The 21,916-nt window shown below is 42.9% G+C and overlaps 1 protein-coding gene across 3 annotated transcripts in view; it reads right to left on the bottom strand.

Moving 5' to 3' along the window:
• The window catches only part of PLEKHG1 (pleckstrin homology and RhoGEF domain containing G1), a 232,287-nt gene that overhangs the window by 112,391 nt on the left and 97,980 nt on the right, over positions 1 to 21,916 (bottom strand). The gene's annotated exons all lie outside the window — the stretch shown is intronic.

Here is a 21,916-nt window from a genome sequence, read left to right as displayed (position 1 = left end):
AAGCAGAAAGCTAAAAGCTTCCCTGAGGGAAAAAGCTCCTCCAGACTGAGGTGGATCAAGCAAGTCTAACAAACTTCAGGCTACTTAGCTTGCTGACGTTTCTTCTCACAATTTTGAAGTGTGTTTAGGAGGCCACATGTTTTCAGCACAGGTGACCCTAGACATTCAGGGTGAGAGCCAGAGCAGAGCAAGGCCTAGGAAACCCTGATTCAGGCCAAAAGAGGACAGGCTGGTACCCATGTCTTTCTTCTGGGATGCTTTTCTGGAAACCCCATGATGAGAAAGTGCTAGAGAGCAGGGTATTCTTTTCTTAATAAATCCCATTCCATGATATTATTAAAAAAAAAAAAAAAGGTCCTCTGGAAATGCCGATGGCCAACAGGCACATGAAAAGATGCTCTACATCGCTAATCATCAGGGAAATGCAAATTAGAACCACAATGAGGTATCACCTCACACCTGTCAGAATGATTGTCATCAAAAAGAACACAAATAACAAGTGTTGGTGAGGATGTGGAAAAAAGGGGACCCTTGTGCACTGTTGGTGGGAATATAAATTGGTGCAGCCGCTGTGGAAAACAGTACAGAGGTTTCTCAGAAGCTAAAAATAGAACTACCATTTGACATAGCAATTCCACTCCTGGGTATATATCCAAAAAACCAAAACACTAATTCAAAAAGTTACATGCATCTCAATGGTCATAGCAGCATTAGTTACAATTGCCAAGCTATTGAAGCAACCTAAGTGTCCATCAACAGATGAATGGATAAAGAATATGTGGTGTTGGGGCTTCCCTGGTGGCGCAGTGGTTGGGAGTCTGCCTGCTAGTGCAGGGGACACGGGTTCGGGCCCTGGTCTGGGAGGATCCCGCGTGCCGTAGAGTGACTGGGCCCGTGGGCCACAAGTACTGAGCCTGCGCGTCTGGAGCCTGTGCTCCGCAGCAGGAGAGGCCGCGATAGTGAGAGGCCTGTGCACCGTGATGAAGAGTGGCCCCTGCTTGCCACAGCTAGAGAAAGCCCTCGCACAGAAACGAAGACCCAACACAGCCAAAATAAATAAATGAATTAATAAACTCCTACCCCCAACATCTAAAAAAAAAAAAAAAAAGAATATGTGGTGAATATATATACAATGGAGTACTACTCAACCATAAAAAAGAATGAAATTTTGCTATTTGCAGCAACATGGATGGACTTGGAGGGTATTATGCTAAGTGAAATAAGTCAGACAAAGACAAAAACTGTATAATATCACTTATATGTAGAATCTAAAAAATACAACAAACTAGTGAATATAACAAAAAAGAAGTGGACCCACAGATATAGAGAACAGACTAGTGGTTACCAGTGGGGAGAGGGAAGGGGGAGGGGCCATATCGGGTTATTTATATATATATGTATATATATAGTAGGGGATTAAGAGGTACAAAAAATAATGTATAAAATAAGCTACAAGGATATATTTTACAACACAGGAAATATAGCCAATATTTTATAATAACTATGAATGAAGTATAAGCTTTAAAAATTAGAAATCACTATATGGTACACCTATAACATATAATATTGTACATCAACTATACTCCAATTAAGAAAATGGGGAAAAAATTCCTCTACTTAATCCATTTGTAAATTTTAATACATCAGTTGTTATAATGGTGTTGTAAACCAAATGTTTGATGAATGAAACTGGTGATCATTACACATACTCTAAACCAGCATTTTTCCAGGTGTGGTTCAACATCCCCTAAGGGACTGTTAGGGACTGACTTGTGCACTCCCCCCAAATTCATATCGTGAAGTCTTCACCCCCAATGGGACTATAATTGGAGACAGAGCCTTTAAGGAGGTAATCGAGGTTAAATGAGGTCATAAGGTTGGGGTCCTAATCTGATAGGACTGGAATCCTTATAAGAAGAAAAGGCTGGAACCCTCATACACTGTTGGTGGAAATGTAAATTGGTAAGCCACTATGGAAAACAGTAGAGAGATTCCTCAAAAAATTAAGAACAGAACTAACATATGACTCAGCTATTCCACTTCTAGTTATTTATCTGAAGAACACGAAAATACTAATTTGCAAAGATGTATGCACCCCTCACCCTTGTGTTTATTGCAGCATTATTTATAGCAGCCAAGATATGGAAACAACCTAAGTGTCCATGGATAAATGAATGGATAAAGAAGATGTGATACACACACACACACACACACACACACACACTAGAATATTACTCAGCCATAAATAAGAATGAAATTCTGCCATTTGTGACAACTTGGATGGACCTTGAAGGTATTATGCTAAGTGAAGTAAGTCAGAAGGAGAAAGACAAATACCACATAATTTCACTCACATGTAGAATATAAAAAAACAAAACAAACCGAATAAAGCAAAAACAAACTCATAAATACAGAGATGAGATTAGTGGTTACCAGAGAGGAAGGGGGTTGGGGGATAAGTAAAAGGAGTTAAGGGGTCAATTGTATGGTGGCTGATGGTAACTAGAGACTGTGGAGGTGATCATTTTGTAGTGATACAGATGTTGAGTTACAGTGCTGTACACTGGAAACTCACATAATAAAAAAGAAGAAGAAAACAACAGAGATCTCTTTCTCTCTCCACTCTGCACAGAGCGAAGGCCATGTGAGGACACAGTGAGAAGGCAGCCATCTGCAAGCCAGGACAAGAGGCCTCACCAGAAACTACCCTGCTGGCACCCTGATCTTAGACTTCCAGCCACCAGAAATGTGAGAAGACAAATATCTGTTATTTAAGCCCCCCTAGTCTATGGTATCTTGTTATGGCTGCCTGAGCTGGCTAATACAATCACCATCAGCTTGTATTTTCAGTAAGCAACGAGATTGCTGGACCCTGCCCAAGAACACTGAATCAAAATCTTCACAGATGGGAACCCAGAATAAGCATTGGTAACTACACTCCCTGGGTGATTTCTGTGCATTATAAAGGTGGGAACCATTGTTCCAGGGGAGCTCAAGGCCGTGCTAACCCCTCCCTCAGCCTCCCTTACTCTAACACCCCAAAGAAGAAAAGCTTTATGGGGTCAATGATAAAATAGAGACCTCAAACACTTAAAATTAGTCTCCCCCAAAAAGGAATAGAATACTATACCTAGAACTAGTCAGAAATCAGGTTGGAGTCCAGGGTGAGGTGCTTTGTAGGAAAAGCCACTTCAGTCTCTACATTTGGGCTTTTTCCGAAAGGATAAGAGGGCCCCTTGAGATCCACATGAGATCTGACCAATTTTGTTGTAAGGAGACCAGATGAAGATTTGGCTCTGACGCCAATGGTAAAATTAAGAGTGCATTTGTGGGGTGGCGGATATTCCCCAACCCTCAGGCGCCAGTGTGGAGATGGCTGGGTTGGTACCAGTAGGTCTGCACACTTGGGATCCTGGTCATCTCCTCCCTCATTTCAAAGAATCAACCTAGATTGAGTTTCAACATCCTAACAGGTAAAAAATGGAGTTGGGCCATTAACCACTGAGGATACTTTCAACTCTAAACTTCAAGGGCCAACAGAAAATAAATATTTGCTATCGTTAAACTCTTTTCTAAACTCCTCATGAAAATTACCAGAGTGAAGATTCTACTAAGTCAGCCAAATTAAAAAGAAACTTGAAAGTAATTTAGTTATATTATCAGGGACAATAATAGTATATAAGCAAATTCAAAGGCACCAAGTATGTTCAGCTATGTAAAGATGCTACACAAAATCCTACAAGTGTTCAAAAATCAAGGTACTAAACAATAATCAAGGGCTATTTCAAAAACAGCATATTCTCTGGAGGGTGAGACCAGGGCACTAGGTTTTATCTCTTAAAGTGATTCTTATATACTCCCAGGGTGTAAAACCACAGCTGTGCCCCAAGAATGTTGCCATAGCTCCAAATTAAGGTTAAAAAAAAAAGCAAAACATTTCTTGACTTTTTTTCTACAACAAGAAGTACTCTTCAAGTAGAATAGAGCTTTTCTTTTTTTTTTGTTTTGGGGTATGCGGGCCTCTCACTGTTGTGGCCTCTCCCGTTGCGGAGCACAGGCTCCGGATGCGCAGGCTCAGCGGCCATGGCTCACGGGCCCAGCCGCTCTGCGGCATGTGGGACCTTCCCGGACTGGGGCACAAACCCGTGTCCCCTGCATCAGCAGGCGGACTCTCAACCACTGCGCCACCAGGGAAGCCTGAATAGAGCTTTTCTAAGGGACAGAATAGAATTATATTTTAAGTATTAACTGAGTCAAAGTCTAAAAACCCTCAGTAGATAATCTGTGTATCCTAACTTGCTTTCACTTTGAATAAAATCATGGGAAGGAGATGGGAAGGTGAGACGCAATAAAGAATAGTATGATTTTCTCTACTGTGAGGCAGAAAACCCAGGTGTGGCTTCCCCTCCTTGGCAGCTTGGTACCTTTCCAAGTATGCTGGCCATTTTCTCACCCGAAGGCCCACACAGGGAGAAGGAGAATGATGATCAAAACACAGGCTTAGGTGAGGTCTTCTGATTTTTGTAGGTGCAAATAAAAGAAGAGCTTTTGATGGTGAGAGGTTCCCAGGGCCCTTCAGAAGGCGCTCTACATGCTAGAGCTCTTGACAGCTACTGCGTTGTCCAGTTGTGCTTATGAAGTAGCAAAAGATGTCCATGTCTCATTTGTTGAAAACTTAGTTTTATGTTTTAAAAGTATAACAAATAGTTAAGTTAGTGATGCCAAGGGGTGAATTATGGATTGAGATAAACCTACTCTGAAACCTTGGATCTATAACTTACTACGTGATCAAGAACTTTAATTTCAATCAACCTCAGTCTCTTTAAAGTCAGGACCATCTTATTTCACAGGGTTACCATTCGATTTAATTGATGTGACCCTTATAAAACATCCATCATGGTGTGTGCCACCTAACTGACACCCAGTCATATTAGTTTCCTTCCTGTTATGGATAGACAATAATCAATGGTTAAAAAGAACCCAAGGGCTTCCCTGGTGGCACAGTGGTTGAGAGTCCGCCTGCCGATGCAGGGGACACGGGTTTGTGCCCCGGTCTGGGAGGATCCCACATGCCGCGGAGCGTCTGGGCCTGTGAGCCATGGCCACTGAGCCTGCGCGTCCGCAGCCTGTGCTCCGCCACAGGAGAGGCCACGACGGTGAGAGTCCCGCGTACCGCAAAAAAAAAAAGAACCCAAAATACAGATAAGTCTGAGCTCATTTTATTAATTTTTTTCTAGTTATAACATGGAAGCAATCACAGGTCTTATGTGCAGCCTCATTGCCAGAGTTGTAATGATAACCAATGCCTTCTTAAACAATGATTGCTTATTCATTAAAAATTCAGTTTTCATGCCATCCTTAGACATACCCCAGTGTGGAGCCTTCCTATGAATAAAAATTTTCAACATGTATAATTAATTTATTATCTTATTTCTTCAGCAAGTGCTAAAGAGTATTTTTAATATATAGCCCATGTGTAGGAAATAAAGTTGTATAACTACAATTCCCATCCTCAAAGTTCCAGAATTCTTTAGGTGGAGACAGGTCTGCTAATACCTGAGGTATGAGTTACTTCCTTTGTGTCAGGTGCTGTTCTGTGTGTTTTAGATCAATTGCTCACAACCTCTTTAGGACACAGGTGTTATCGCCTCAATTTTATGGAGGAAGAGCACAACGAACAGGATAATTCAGTAGGCTGCTTGGGTGTACAGTGCTACCAAGTGGGGGCACCAGGATCTGAACCCAGGCAGTCAGATTTCAGAGCCTGTCCCCTCATGCACTATACAGTACTTCCAGATGTGTAGATCTACATCACGGATTTATAGAATTAGAGAGCTTGGGACATGTGCCTTGGAGTTCAGAGAGGGGGCCTTAGGAATAGCTTACTACATACAAGTCTTCCTTTTTATAGAAGAAGAAACTGAAGCCTGGAAAGAGGATCACCCAAGGTAAATTAGCCGAGTGGTTCTCAAGCTTGAGCTGGCCTCAGAATCACCTGGAAGCCCAGTGAAACAAAGATCGCTGGTCCCACCACCAGAATCTCTGATTCTGTGGGTCTGGGGTAGGGCTTGAGAATTTCTAACAAGTCCCCAGATGGTGTTGATGCTGCTGGTCTTGGGAACATGCTTTAAGAATCAATGATCTACACCAGAAACTAACACAACATTGTAAATCAACTCTACTTCAATATAAAACTTTAAAAAAGGGACTTCCCTGCCAGTCCAGTGGTTAAGACTCCGCGCTCCCAATGCAGGGGGCCCGGGTTCAATCCCTGGTTGGGGAACTAAGATCCTGCATGCTGCGCGGCATGGTCAAAAAAAAAAAAAAAAAAAAAGAATCAATGACCTAGTGAGTGACTGAGCCAGGATGAGGCCCCTGCTCTCCTCACTTGGCATCGTCCCAATAAATGGTGGATACCAGCTGCCCTATAATGGGAGCGTCAGAAGGAGGCTGGTCGGCTTGCTCGAGCAGCCCTGAGCACAGGTAGCGAATGCTGTCCTCCTCCTAATGTAGCTGAGACATCTGAAAGCTTCTTGCTGGCAGGCACGTTATACCGTGATTCACTATGATATTGGAACTTGCTTCTGACTCTCTCCCCCGACCCCCACACGTCACCAATCTGAAACAATACCAACCTGCTTACTGCCAATAGTAAATATTATTGTCACCCTGAGCTATTTACCAAAACATGTGACCTGAAATTTGGCTCTTTGAATCCTAAACATAGCAGGAGTTAGCAACAAGCAGGGGTCATGGATAATTGCCAGTATTTATTCTCAGAAGGGGATGATTAGACAATTTCAAAGTTTTCTTTTGTTTGCATTAAAAATCAAAAGGAAAATTTTGTGTTTATTTGTTTAGCTGAGAGGATCCATTGCCTTTTATTAAGATTCCTAGCAGAGTGAACTCTTTAGAAAGTAGGGACATTATTTGATGATCATTTAAACTTGCCACATTTAAAATTGCTTCATTTTCGTGCCATCCTGGGGTGTTCTGAGGCTTAGCAAGGTGATTTAGACACCATGGACCTCAAGAAGCATTTATGGAGCATCTACATTTACAAGGCAATTATCTGTTACCCACAAACACCTTACAGGACTTAATACATGGAAGTCACATACTGAACAAAAGTATCTTATTGAACTACCTGCTTAGGCACTAGAGACCTCAGATAAATGTTCTAGAGAACAGTTACAATTTTTCAAAATTTTGAAATAAGTATAAATCCATAAGAAGTTGTAAAAAAAAAAAAAAGTACAAGGAGGTCTCCTGTACCCTTCACTCAGTTTCCCTCAACGCCAACATCTTGCATAACTGTAGCATGGTAACAAAACCAGGACAGTGACATAGGGCCAATCCACAGAATATAGTCAAATTTCTCCAGTTTTAAGGACAGTTACACTTTAGTCGTGAAGGACATACGAGCAAAGAGAAGAAATTAAAAGGAGATGTAAAGGCGATGAATACAATCACTATCATCTGATGTTACTTTGAAATTTGCCTTTATATGTACTAGCCGTGCAAAGAAGATAAATGTTAAGCTCACAAATTGTATACATGATAAGACTCTCCCTGAAAAAAAGAACTTAAATTTTGTTTCAGAGACTGAGCTTAACAATTGTAATTGGATTAACCTGTTTTCCAAATCATCTATAGATATGAGCACTTATCATGAAGCCACTTAGCCTCTTTTAAAGTGAGAGGTGAACTCAAGACTTGTACACAATCCTGTCCTTGTGCAAACACACAATCTGCACAACTGTCATAGAGGGATAAATGAGGAGCTCTAGAACTTTCTGTGTTGCCTGGCTTGGAGTAATTGGATTTTGTTACATTTCCCCATATTGTGTTCATTATAAATTAGTCTTATCAACTCCTTAAAGGCTCCCAACATATTTTTCCGTGAGCATACTCTGTTTTCTTACATATGTATTTGGAAATACTAAAATGGAATATTTCAATTAGCTGGAATAGGTGAGGTTTTCCTCTGTATCTCATTTGCATAATATACAGTCAGGTTAGGGAGTCAAATCATTAACACAACAACTTCCTGAACTAACAACTATCTTTCAAAACGGATATAACACAATTGATCTGCCAACATTTGCTCTTTAGCTGAAATATAAACATAAAATAAAAATAAAAAATAAAAAAAACCCAGCAGCAGCCCACCAGAAGAACAAAATGTCTTTAGAAGTTCATAAGAAGTAGATTCTCCAGGTCTGTTAAAAGGGACTCGAACTACTTTCCTGAGCAGATAATGATGTGGTGACATTTTGGACTCTTCACCCTAAAAAAGCAGCTTTGGTATTAGGAAACAAAACACTGCATTTTCCCTTTGCAGGGTGGGAGCTGTCTGCGTCAATCTGCCCCCAGAGAGTCCAGCCAGAGTAAACAGATGTTTCAAGGGTTGGAGAAGCCACAGTCGCCTCCACCGGTACTCAAAATGCTGACGACCTCCGCTGGGGTCATCTGAATCCTAAATGACCAAGCAGAACTCCTACAGAAGGCTCCTCCCTTCCTGGGCCAGCCTTGAGCAAGATTCTGAAATAGGAGAAGCTTGTCCTGGACCACACTGGTGCCACCACCCCATCCCCAGGCGCCCTGATTCACATCCCAGTTGAGTGTCCTGAAATCTCCCCACTCCCCTCCCCTTGTCCCCTGCCCACCCAGGATTCACTCCCTCAAGGGCTGGGGCCCTAAGCTCAGCACACCCTCAAAGATTCTGAGGACACAGAGACAGTACTCAAATAACCTGCCCAAGGCACACAGCTAGAGAGCTGTAGGCTTGACTCCAAGATCAGTTCTGTCTCCATTGCCTAAGGCATGACAAATTGTTCTGTGGCCTAAGTCGTCAAAAATATACTATTGTATCCATTTTTTTTAAGCTTGAGAGTTGACAAATTGTAATGATACTTACTCTATCAGAATCAAATCATCACATATACTCTGTTTCAGCTCCTGGAGAAAATTTTAAATGCTTAAAAGTATTCATATATTTAAAAGTATTCAATACTTCCAGGGACTTCCCTGGCGGTCCAGTGGTTAGGACTCCACGCTTCCTCTGCAGGGGGCCTGGGTTCAATCCCTGGTGGGGAAACTAATATCCCGCATGCCGTGCGGCAGGGCCAAAATAACAAACAAACAAACAAAAAAGTACTTTTGATAATAACATATGGTTTCCGAACAATCTTTAGCAAAATTTAGCACTACATGTATATATACACACACACCTATATAATTGGAACCCACCAAAATAATCAACACCAAAAAATTTTTCATTGGCCATAGCATAATTTTTGCATATTTTCTTGGTAGTTCAAAAGTAATTTTACTCTTGGAAATACAACAAAGGCTTCTGTTTTACAGATCGCAAGTAAAGAGACAGTCACTTCTGTAACAGCTTTCATGTTTGATTTCTGACACCACCATAACACCACTCGGGGACTCCGTCTCAACACATTAAGAGTACTTACCTTGAGACCTCTGTCCTTTGCACAGATGATTTCTTGTATTCCTGGACTTAAAAAAGCACTTGTAAAATGATGCTCATGAATCAGTGATTCATTTTTCAAATCCTGGTTGGCTAAAGATTCCTTTCATGCATTTTGGATAGAGATGCTGTTGTTCAGAAACACCCACACAGTGAGATGGAACTGAAGAAAACAGACCCTGGACCCAGCACTGGTGCTGCCCGAAGAAGGATAGGCATGTGTGCATTCGTGTGATGTGTGTGTGTAACTAGATAGTTGAAGTGTTTGCTGCAAGATTAAGAAGTGTCTAAATGTCATCCTCTGATTTCAAATGAAAACTGCAGGGTTTTTTTTCCCCCGGAGCTGGCAGCCTGCCATCACCGCAGGCCTTAAAGTGGCTCAGGGCTTTGGGGAGCGGGGGGAGAAATCTTCCACACAGAGCGATCACCGCCAGCGGCATCACCTTCGGTCTCCTGGTTTTAGCATGAATTCCACTGCCAGACTCCCTAGACTTTCAACTTAAGCTATCAAAGAAATAATTTTAAAGATATATGGGCTTTAAAAAATATTTACAGAGGGAAGACATTCTAAAATATTCTCTGTGATCTGAATTCTCCCTCATCATAATCTTGATATATAGCCGAGGCTTTGGACACTATTTTAGGCTAATACCTGTTTTCTGTACTCTCTGCATAACTTACATAAAGGGTACCCCAGGTTCATTTGACTGGCTGTGAAAGTGGTCAAGAAAATGATAAATTAACCTTTTTCGAAGGTGAAGCTTCTAAATTTGAATTCTTTTTTTTAATGGTTCCTCCCCCCTTCTAGAGTGATTTCAGTAAGCACCCTTGGTTACTTTACAGATATTTTCACACGAAATCTCCTCCATTCAAGAGGGGCACATTTTGTTTTCAAGAAAACTTCAAGAGCCAGGTAGAGTTCCTCATAAAAACTCTCAGGTCGGACCTCTGCAAAACAGCCGTCATGGGGCCTCCCTGGTGGCGCAGTGGTTGAGAGTCCGCCTGCCGATGCAGGGGATACGGGTTCGTGCCCCGGTCTGGGAGGATCCCATATGCCGCGGAGCGGCTGGGCCCGTGAGCCATGGCCGCTGGGCCTGCGCATCCGGAGCCTGTGCTCCGCAACGGGAGAGGCCACAACAGTGAGAGGCCCGCATACCGCAAAAAGAAAAAAAAAAAAAAAAAAAAAAAAAAAAAACAGCCGTCATGGATGTTGGCGAGCTTGTGTTTGTTCAGCGCTGCCATGAGCACTTGGTGATCCTTACAAGAATTACAAGGTCTCATCCGGCCCTTACAAGAATTCAGTTGTCCCAATTTCAAAGCTGGGCAATTTGAGGCTTAGGCAAGCTATGCAACAAGTCCAAAGTGACACAAGTGGAAGCACAAGAGCCAGGATTCTATCCAGATCTGTGTTCTTAACCACTGCCCTGTACTTTAACATTTCAAGGAAAGGGGAATCAACAGTTTTCTCGACAAGGAAGAAATACTTTCTGCAGTCTAGGATCCTAGTCTATAGATCAGAGCTATATTTGTAGTGAATTCCTAATATTTTCTACCCCTTATCTCAAACGAAGACCAACTAAAGGCAACTCGGCATCAACCAAACAAAAAATAAAACCACCAACAAAACAAAACAAAAGCCAAAGGACAATGTGCTATATCTGCAGCTTTTAAATAGTTTTTCAAAATGATCAAACATGAAAAAATTACATTTGTGGAAACATCAAGCTAAAACCACGTTCTGGAATCACAAAGTATTGAGCAACTTCTCTGTAAAGAAAATGGAAACCAGGGTCGATTTTCAAGCAGGACAAATATTGCTCTTTGTAACAGAAACTTGTTGCTGAATCTCACCATGGAGCAAAAGGCTTATAAACTTTAGAAAAAAATCAAGTTCACATGGAAACAAAAACACAACAGAAACTCCAATATGGAGACTGACAGACACTGCGTGTCTTCCTGGTTCTTTTCAAAGCCATTGTTGGCTATTAAAATGTCCAGGTAGAAATAATAAAATACCAACAATTCCAGTATTCCAGAGGAAATGCTTATGCTCAAGTTTTTAACTTTGGTTTTGTAAAATTTACTAGCAGAGAAGATTAATGAAACTGATGACTTATAAAGATAAGACAGCTCCAGTTACTAGGAATCAACTAGAAAACCTCTAAAAGGTGGGAATCACTCAGTCATGAGGACCACACAGTAATATGTTTTTACTATGTGCCAGGTACCATATTTAAGCTTTTTTAAAAAAAACTAACTCATTTAATTTTCATAACAACTCTAAAAGGTAGGTATTGCTATCATCCCTATTTTGCACTTGAGGAAAATGAGGCACAAAGAGATGAAGTAACTTTCAAAGTCATATAACTATGAAGTGATAAAACTGGTATATAAGCCAGACAGTCTAACTCTGGGGCTGAAACATTTACCCACTCTGCTATGCTAAGTCCATGCAGCCAAGCTCTGCATGTAAGGACAGGGACTGTTCCCACATAACTGGCCTAATCATGGGTAGAAAACAGGAATTGCTGCCATGTTCCTTCTGCAAAGGTTCTTATAAACTAGACTCGTGATGCCTCTCTCTGATGGGTCACAGCCCAGTTCAAGAGTGAAAGCTCCCAGATAAACTATCAGGAGTGCGTAGAAAGACGAAGATGAGTGAAGCAATAACTACATACAAAGTGGTACCAATTTGGTGGGGAATAACTTCTAAACTCTTGTGTGACATAGCCTCCATTTTCTGAAGTGCTATTTGCATCTTCTACCATGTTACCCTGCCTCTCAAGCCAGTCACAAGCTCCCTGAGATCCTGACTGGGGCCACTCATGGCTTGGTAACCCCCTCATGGCTCTGTGTCCCCCTCATGGCTTTGTGCAAAGTAGGTGCTTCCTGGATGTGGTTGCATGATTTATGTGTGCTGTGGACACCCTCCTACAGAGGCTGAGCACCAAGCTGGCTCCTTGTGGAAATGATGCATGAAGATGTGTGGAGAGAGGTGGTGAGAAGGCAGCCAAGTGTTAGAAAACTAAGCCATGGAGGCTGTGAAGAGACAGACCTCATGCAGACTGGGTTGGCTGATCCAAGGGACTGTGCTGGACAATGACCAAACGGGGTAGTTACTGATGCAGAACCTCAGAGTCTAGCCCAGGGAATTCAGAGCCTCTTGCATAGGCAATTTGGATCACTGGCTCATGACACAGGGGGGAAAAGAGTTTGCCAAAGGCTTTGTTTGCTGAGAGCTTCCAAGTCCCAGCGTTAAAATGATCAGAGAGAAAAAAGCCAAAAGTCAAGAATCAGTTTCCGGGAAGGGAGGAGACAGTGCTTAAGTCACATATTTTATTTATTTGCTTATTATAATGTGCTGAATGGGGCGCCACCAGTAGGCAAATACATCTTCACACTATTCTGACAAAAGCAGGTAGAAAAAGGAAGACTTACAGAGAGACAGTAAACCACATGACTCCACCTCTGTTCCCCAGTCCAGTGAGCCCGGGGGAAGCTCTGGGGAAGCTTCTATAAGTTTCCACCACTCCTTTTTCAGCAGGACTAGTCTCACATCCTGAGCCCAGAGTGAGGAATAATCGAGTGGAGAAGACTATGTGGGGCAGAGGTTAGTAGCAGGGGGTGGAGTAGGATTGAATCTGGCTGGAAAAATCATTACCTACATGAACTTGGGTAAATTGTTGAACCCCTTTAGGTTTCAGTTGCTTCATGTGTAAAACGGGGACAATCTGGGACTTACTGCAGATCGCTGAGAGGATTAAGTGAGATAATACATATAAAGCATTTAGTCAACTGTCCTGATATATAGAGAGAGATCTTCAAACTCGTATTTTCTTAGATTCTCTATTTGTCTATTTAGTATCCATTAATCATAGGACCAAACAAATAGCCGAAGTTCTTTACTCCTCCCCTGCGATCCAGTGATCTCTGAACCACTCCCTGATGTAACTCTCACACAAAACCCCAGGGCCAGGTACCAGACAACCAGGGGAAGCCCCTATGCTCCAAGGCCAGCTGGAATTATTCAAACGAGTCAATCCTAAACTGTGGACCCTGCCCTGCGCTTCATGGGCAATCCCACGGAAACCCCAATAAGGGTTTGGCCTAGGCTTTCCTCTCATTTCTTTCTGCCTCCTGACCAACACTGGTGCTTCCCCATGTGGCCCTACATGGCATGCCAGCCACACACCCCGCCTTGGGAAATGTAAGTAATAAAAATCTTTTAGTGGCATTAGTCTCTCCGTGTTGTCACTCAGTCACTTCCATAAATTAAAATCCCATGGGGACAAACATTGAGATAATAGAGCTTAATAAACAACTGCCACAGTAACTTGTCCATAGGCCATAAAACAGAATCAGTTATAAGTCTATGTCTCTTCTTTCCATCCTTCTTCTCCTTACTGTCAGTTTCATAGTTTTGGGCTGAATCTTTACAATGACCTCTTTAATATACCTTGCTAAATTCAATTTCTTGCTTCCTCAAGCCATCTCTACATGGCTCTCTTCTAAAACTCAGAATGTAGGTTACTCTCTGCCAGGAAAGCTTGATATAGTTCCCTATGGTCTACAAATCAAGCAGATACTCCTTATCTTAGCAGTTAGCTTTCTAGGGTCTGGACAGGCACTGCAGCCATATTGGAACACTCAACACTCCCCAGGAATACTCTAGCTTTTCATACCTCTGGGCCTTTGCTCAGGCTAGCTAGTGCCTGCCCTGGGGATGCTCTTCCCACTGTTCCTTAAGTATGGAAATCACAAAGCACTTGGGGAATCAGGTTTGGGTAGAACTTATATTCTCTTTAATCGTTACCTGAAACTTCTCCCAGGTCCTCAATAAATATTTGGTGGTGAGCTGACTTTATCATCTGACTTTGCTCCCAGAATAATTGTTGAAAAAGAAAGTTGGTTGAGATTTACAGCTACCTTTTCTTACTAGGTGAGTGGTTGAGCTTGGAAAAGAATGAGAACCACTCCATTCATACAAGGAGAAGCTGTTCCCCAGCCGACATAATGAAGGAAATGGTGGTTTAGAAAGAATCTTAAAAATTACTCAAAGATGATTAGAGGCTGTCACCGAGAAATGAGGAAGGAAGGGGTTTCTTTTCGACCACAGGGTATAGAGTCCCACAATCAGAAATTATTATTTTATAGTGAGGCCAATGGTAGTCTGTATGCCTTTGAAATGTGAAAAGCAATACTAATTTAAGTTCCTGGTATGATTTACAAGGCATCAAGATAGATTATACGGGCCATCTATGAAAACCAGGCTCCTTACTTGTTAACATTTTGCAGTCATGTTTCTGAAGGCCCGGGTATCAAATAATCATTGAGTGCCTACACTACATAGGACACTGGCCACGGTGGATTTAGAGTATCAAGCCATGGAGCTCTAACTGGGCTCAGCATCTAGATAAGGAGGGAAGATCACAGGCAAAGTGAATGGTGGGTGCTGTCTCTGCTGTGCTGCAAATGAGCAGCACGGCCAGGGTTTTTGGGTGTTCACAGGAGCTTCACTGAAGAATAGAATTTCTGAAATAGTGCACACACGAAAGTGGGCACGATTTCACTCAACAAAGCAAGTCACTTAGTTGCAATTTAAAATGGGCAAATGCAAATGAACTTATCTATGAAACAGAAACAGACTCACAGACATAGAGAACACAGAGACTTGCAGTTGCCAAGGGAGAGGAGGGGAGGGGAGGAGAGGGATGGAGTGGGAGTTTGGGATGAGCTGATGCAAACTATTACATATCGAATGGATAAACAACAAGGTCCTACTGTAGAGCACAGGGAACTATATTCAAGATCCTGGGATAAACCATGATGGAAAAGAATATGAAAAAGAATGTATATATATGTATAAATGAATCACTTTGCTGTACAGTAGAAATTAACACAACACTGTAAATCAACTATACTTCAATAAAATAAATTTAAAAAATTAAATGTGCAGGGCTTCCCTGGTGGCGCAGTGGTTGAGAGTCTGCCTGCTGATGCAGGGGACACACGGGCTTGTGCCCCGGTCCGGGAAGATCCCACATGCCGCGGAGCAGATAGGCCCGTGAGCCATGTCCACTAAGCCTGCGCGTCTGGAGCCTGCGCTCCGCAACAGGAGAGGCCACATCAGTGAGAGGCCCGCGTACCGCAAAAAAAAAAAAAAAAAAAAAAAAAGTGCAAATGTTTATTCTTGGTTAGATATTGAGAAAGTGGGTGGGGAATCATATACAGAAAAGGTATCCTTTGATGAGTTACTTCCAAGTCCTCACCAAGGGCTTCATTTTGCATTCTTCCTCCTTTCTCTCATGTCCTTCACAACTTTTGAAATAGAGCACAACGAGAGCACATTTTAGTATGCTGAATGGTGGACTGCCCATATATACATGCACATACATCGTTACTTATTTGGACAGAGCTGGCAGAAGCATAGTTACATTCTGTATTTAAAGATGAACACTGTGGGGGCTTCCATGGTGGCGCAGTGGTTGAGAGTCCACCTCCCGATGCAGGGGACACAGGTTCGTGCCCCGGTCCGGGAAGATCCCACATGCCGCGGAGCGGCTGGGCCCCTGGGCCATGGCCGCCGAGCCTGCGCGTCCGGAGCCTGTGCTCCACAACGGGAGAGGCCACAACAGTGAGAAGCCCGCGTACCGCAAAAAAAAAAAAAAAAAAAGAACACTGTGAATCACCCACATCCACCCTTGCCTCCAGTTTCCCTACTCCAGTGAGGTGTCTAAGAGCTTCTCCAACTTGTAGCAGCTTCTGTTTCAGTTTCACTATTCCCAGTTCCTGAGCCCAGCACTGAGAAAGAATAACTATGTAGACAGCACCAAGAGCAGCTATGAGTTGAGAAGACTTGATTGACACCACACTGCTTAGCAGCTGGGATACTCAGATCACCCTCAAAACAAAACAAAACAAAACAACACACCACCAAATATTCTCTAAACTAGTATGAACTAGGCATTATCAGATTTCCTAAGTTAACTTTTGACATGTCACAGTTAAATATTTATATTATATAACACATCTACTCTTGATATTCAGTGATCTATGGAGTGTGAAATAATTGCAGCTAGCAATTTTTACGTCAAAAGAAAATAACATTGCTCCAGAAAATAAAGAACTAAAGCATAAAGGTTATATTATTTTTTATTTAAAATCTCTTTCCTGGTACCTAAAAGTAAAGCCTTATAAACTATTCATCAGTCCATCTCAAGATAAATTTGCTGAATAATTATTCTAGACCAGGACTTGGACTAGACATTAGGGATAAAAAAATTTTTTTAAAAGATGAATCTATGGGGGCTTCCCTGGTGGCGCAGTGGTTGAGAGTCCGCCTGCCGATGCAGGGGATACGGGTTCGTGCCCTGGTCCGGGAAGATCCCACATGCCGCAGAGCGACTGGGCCCGTGAGCCATGGCCGCTGAGCCTGCCTGTCCGGAGCCTGCGCGTCCGGAGCCTGTGCTCCGCAGCAGGAGAGGCCGCAACAGTGAGAGGCCCGCGTACGGAAAAAAAAAAAAAAAAAAAAAAAAAAAGATGAATCTATGGCCCCTGCCTTTAAAGAGCTAGCTGAAAATAAATACCTTCCTAAGAGTCTCTTCAGACTTCAAATAAATATAAAAATACCAGTAGACTGAAAAATATCTGAAGATTCTTCTATGACCAAGTTAGAAATTATGGTATAGTTATGGGAGGGAGAATAAAACAGAAGAAAATTAAAACATACTATCCCTTCAGCCATAAAAAGGAATGAAGTTCTGATACATGCTGTGGATGACTCTTGAAAACATTATGCTAAGTGAAATTAGCCAGACGTGAAAGGACAAATATTGTATGATTCCACTTATATGAAATATCTAGAATAGGGACACACCTAGGGACAAGAAGTAGGTTAGAGGTTACCAAAGGCTGGGACAGGGAAGAATGGGGAGTTACTGCTTCATGGTTACAGAATTTCTGTTTGGGGTGACAAAAAAGTTTTGCAAGTAGACAGTGGTGATGGTGGTATAAAATTATGAATGTAATTAATACCACTAAATTGTACACATTAAAATGGTTAAAAGAGCAAATTTTGTGTTACATATTTTCCCACAACTTATAAAATGAGTAATGTAATGTAACAGAAACCATTGGATTGTACCCTTTAATTGGGTGGATTGTATGGCCTGTAAATTATATCTCAGTAAAGCTGTTAAAAGAAATCCCTCACATGTTAGCATATTATTTTGTCATCTTGTAAAGCTCTGAATATTGTTAAATAAATACACTAGGAGCACAACTGGGCGCTCAATGTTTGAAATATTATAATTCACACTTCTTTCTGAATGCCAGATGTTACCAATAATCACTAACTCTCTGGGCAGTTTAGAACACAGCTGAGCCTTCTATCTTTTGCATATCTGGTTAAATAAGGAATTGACTATCTTGCCATGAATAAACTTATCACACCATTTTCACAGTAGTCCCTTGGCTTGATTCTTCTTGAATACCATCAGCCTGAAAAATATGGTTGGAAACCACCATCAGAACAAAACAAATGACAACTTTTGATTTTCATACCTCTCAACTGTAGGTTAGCTAGAGGCCAGAGTAAGTCAGTATCTCGAAAAATGCCTGGCACGTACTGGCTTCCAATACATATTTGTTGAAATGACAGAACTGTTAGCAGTTACTGCTTGGGAACCTCTCAGGGCTCTGGGTCAGATAGAAGCCTTTTGAGGGTCAGCAGTCCAGCTCAGAACACCCCTGGGAGTTGATTCCTTCTGGGCTCACTCCTGGTTCCTCTGCTAGCTCCGTGCTTCTCTCATAGGTCAGTCATCAGCAAGACCAAAGAGTTCCCTTCTAAGTAAGTATCATGAAGAAGTCCAAGGTCTAGGGGACTTCCCTGGTGGTGCAGTGGTTGAGAATCTGCCTGTCAATGCAGGGGACATGGGTTTGATCCCTGGTCCGGGAAGATCCCACATGCCACGGAGCAACTAAGCCCATACGCCATAACTACTGAGCCTGAGCTCTAGAGCCCACGTGCCACAACTACTGAAGCCCATGTGCCACAACTACTGAAGCCCGGGTGCCTAGAGCCCGTGCTCCGCAACAAGAGAAGCCACTGCAATGAGAAGCCCACGCACCACAACGAAGAGCATCCCCCGCTCGCCGCAACTACAGAAAGCCCATGCACAGCAACGAAGACCCAACACAGCCAAAAAAAAGTAAACAAATTAAAAAAAAAAAAAGAAGAAGTCCAAGGTCTAGACAGAGCAGAATAAGGTTAGGAATTTCCAAAGTTTTTCACTCCAATGCAAATTTCTTTCAGAAATTTGGAGCTAAGTTAACAGGAGTGCTACATTTTGGTCAAGAGTTCTATTGCTGCCTCAAAACAAAAAGTACCAGAAAATAAATATAATTAATGGGGAAACCCAGAAGCTAACTACCTTTTTAAATAGAAGTATAGTTGATTTTACAGTGCTGTGCCGATCTCTGCTGTACAGCAAAGTGACTCAGTTATACAGATAGACATCCTTCTTTAATATTCTTTTCCATTATGGTTTATCACAGGATATTGAACATATCAGTAGTTCCCTGTGCTATACATTAGGACCTTGTTGTTTATCCACGGAAGCTAACTGCTTTTACCATTTCCCATACCAGAAGTAATAAAGTGATACGATTTAGACTACAATTTGCCAAAGCCAGTGAACCTTTTCTGTCTTACTAGTCAAATACACATATCATAGAACAAGGATTACATCTTAAAATAAAAGCCTTTGAAGGAAAATAAGGGGAGATAATGATCTCTTACTGTGTGATCATTGAAAATCCCTGTGTCTTTGACTAGGAAAAGAGAAAATGAACCTCCCGCCATGAGTTAGCCATGATTTATAATAACCTAAGAAGAAAAACAGGCTCTAGATTTGTCAACTCTATTTGAAGGGGGAGAAAGCCTGTAAGCTCATTATCACCTTCCTGAACTCTTTAAACAGAAATTCATACAGTCATAGCAAAGTCACAAACCTACCCTAAGTCTGAATTCCATCTTGGCTCTGGAGAACAGAAGTCTGGGTTCTGCCCTTTGGGGAGAGCTGCGATTCCTCCATCCTCTGACCAGAGCTCCCACCATGGTTGTGGACAGCATGTGTCCCCCAGGTGGCCGTAGCCCCGCTGGGCGGCCGGGAGGGGTAGACAGCCCTGTCAGGCTGCCAGCGTCAGGAGGATCCCATCCACTTGCGATGGTGCTACACCCCAGACAGACAGGTCCGGGCGGTTCCACCTGCCCCCGTCCTCCACCCACACGCTCAGCCTTGTGTTGTTGATCCAACCCCAGGAGGCCCAGGGAGAGTGGGAGATGAGCCGAGAAAAAGCAGAAAACAGCAAAAACAAAACTGAGTAGTAGGGCTTCCCTGGTGGCGCAGTGGTTGAGAGTCCGCCTGCCAATGCAGGGGACACAGGTTCGTGTCCCGGTCCGGGAGGATCCCACATGCCACGGAGCGGCTGGGCCCGTGAGCCGTGGCCGCTGAGCCTGCGCGTCCGGAGCCTGTGCTCCACAACAGGAGAGGCCACAACAGTGAGAGGCCTACGTACCGCAAAAAAAAATAAAAATAAAAAATAAAGACTTTGTACCTGTGATAAACCATAATGGAAAAGCATATGAAAAAGAAGCTATATATGTATAACTGAGTCACTTTGTTGTACAGCAGAAATTAACACAACATTGTAAATCAACTATACTTCAATAAAATTAAAAAAAAAAAAAAACCCAAACAGACAAAAATGACTGTATATGTGGAGGGCGGCATGTACCTGTGTATCTATTTCTCTTTTTCCAGCTTATTTTCTCTCCTAAATTGGAACAGCTATCAGACAATTGTTTTTCCAAAGAGAACCAGTCGTCTAGATAAACAGAATTTGCTTCTGAAAAGTATTTCTAATGTCTGGGTGTTCACGTCACAGAATCATAACAGCTTTTGTGGATGAGGAAAGTTGATTAAGGGAATTTAATAAAAATTCACAATCATGTCAATGCTCGAGAACTTTTAAAAAATGAATTGATTCCGATGACCTAATTCTTTTCTCTCTCCTGGTGAGCTAGCTGGAGTTGCCTCAGACTGGTGGGTGGGCATAGCGTACACTGCTCACATATGCCCCCTCCTGGCCAAGATGCCAGGTGCACATTGGTTAGAGACCAATGATTGCCTTAAAGCTGTGGGAGGGGCAAGGGGTGGAAAGTTCTGGAACCCCCTAGGTATGCTATATTCATTTAGCCTGAATTAATTATAGGCAGGCTGAGGCTTTTGATATTATTTTCTGTCCTAATGACTGTTATGGATTACACAGTTGGAGTAGATGGAACGACCCATTACCTGGCTTCACTCTTTTCTTCCCCAGCTATACCTTACCTAATAAGCTCAAGGCTGTTTTTGCAGGAGGTGGGCAAATTCCCCAAATCCCTCCATATCCATTTACAATATTTCTTTTAAAAAGCCTCCAGTGTACTAAAACGCAGTAGTGTTTTGGGATACATATTTTACGGATTCAGTTAGTCAAAATTGCCCTCATTTGCTTATTATTTTGACTTTGCCAAACTGCAGAAAAACTTCGGTATCATGGCAGATGGAGGGAAGGCGGAAATGAAGGATGGGATTTGAAATGGTCTAAGAGTACGAAGCTGCTGGTTCTACTCTCTGTTCCCTGACCTCAGGAGGGGTTCAGACACGCACCTGGGGCAGAGTCTGCGGTCATGGAGGGGCTGTGTTTGCTGAGAGGACAGGTCCCGGTTCTCCCTGAGGTGCGTCTCCCACTTCCTCACTGGAGCGGGGGCTCCCTCTGCCGTGGGCAGCGCCCTCCACCTCCGAGGGCTGAGCCAGGCTCTGCTGGGGTTCAGGGGAGAACTGCTCAGGGAGCAATGCCACCTGCCCTTTAGGGGAAAGAGGAAAGAAGCCTTCAATAGTCTCTCAGTTCCTGGGACCCCCAGAGTCACAAAGACAGCTTGAACCTGCCTCCTGCTGGGGACACCCCCTGTGGGAGTGGGGCGGTATCAAGGAAGGACAGCAGGGAGCCCGTTACTTGAGCCTGGGGTCTGGTCCTGGCTTAGAGGTGAGGGATTAAGCAGGGGTCTTGAGGATGGTCCAGCGACACTTGGAATTCATCAGGGGACAGAGTCAGGAGGCAGGAACGTGGTGGGTGCATTCACCCTGAGTCAGCTCTCAGGGGATTCTGTGTCCAGTTGTAGGAGACTAGACGGGCTGGGGATGCAGGGTGGTAGGGATTCCAGGAGAGGAGCTATCAGGACGAGCAGAAGCCACCCGGCCCCATCCTCAGGGAGAGGTGGTGGAGATAACACAGTGATGCTGGAAGCAAAAGATCAGCTCTGAAGACTCTAGGGATCTACTAATGCCCCCAGATGGAGCTTTTCTTTGAGGCTCGATC

The sequence above is a fragment of the Mesoplodon bidens genome, assembly GCF_964165515.1.
Source record: "Mesoplodon bidens genome assembly, chromosome: 12".
Taxonomy (NCBI): Eukaryota; Metazoa; Chordata; class Mammalia; order Artiodactyla; family Ziphiidae; genus Mesoplodon; species Mesoplodon bidens.
Note: the sequence above shows the minus strand (reverse complement) of the source record. Positions and strands in the feature narration are given on the sequence as shown.